Source organism: Sapajus apella, unplaced genomic scaffold, assembly GCF_009761245.1.
Source record: "Sapajus apella isolate SASKATOON/1434 unplaced genomic scaffold, GSC_monkey_1.0 scaffold129, whole genome shotgun sequence".
NCBI lineage: Eukaryota > Metazoa > Chordata > Mammalia > Primates > Cebidae > Sapajus > Sapajus apella.
The window spans coordinates 1,108,086-1,108,833 of record NW_022437069.1 but is presented as its reverse complement, the minus strand read 5'-3'; positions in this window follow the sequence as shown (position 1 = coordinate 1,108,833).

The following is a 748-nucleotide window of genomic DNA, read 5'->3' as shown; positions in this document are numbered from 1 at the left end:
CTGGTGGGTTTATAGGAATCTGTGTATTTTAAGATAGTCACCTCTTGTGGGTTTTACATATTGTGAGTATACATTCATCCATCTATTACCTTAGACCATGGAGAATAGTCTTTTCCTCACCTTAGGCTTTAGCGTAAGGATTATAGATCATGTAATTCAAAGAGCTGGCCAACAGTGGGTGCTTATTGAATGCTCCTATATATCTATCTCCACCACTAGACTGGGTGCTCCTCCAGGACGGGAACGGGGTCTGAATTGGTGTCGTCCCCAGGCCTACCCAGTACAGGGCCAGTGAGGAGCAGTTTTTCAATAAAGTTTGTTGATTGACTACATAACGAAGCCTCCCAGAGGTCACCGCTAGTCTGCCATGTCAGAGAGGTCAGCGTGGATGGAGGGGCGCTGGGAGTGAAGAGGGAAAAAAAGCATTTTCTCTGCAGGGGGCCAACAGGTGCTCAGTGAGTGGGGGCCCCCTGGGGGGCCCGTCCCCCACGGGGCATCAGGGCAGGCGGGAAGCCTGACCGGGGCGCAGCTTTTCCTCCCGAGCGTTCGCTGCCCGGGCTGGCGGCGAGGAGCCGGCCCGCCGCCGTCTGCCCCTCTGCCCGGCCCTTTTTTCCAGCAGTTCTGCCAAAAGGGGCAGGGTGCGGGTAGGAGATGAGGAAGGGGGAGGGGAGGAAAAAGGAGGGGAGGGGAGGGGGGGGGGGGGGAGAGCGGTGGGGAGGAAAGGCTGCGCCCCTGCCCTGATGGACCG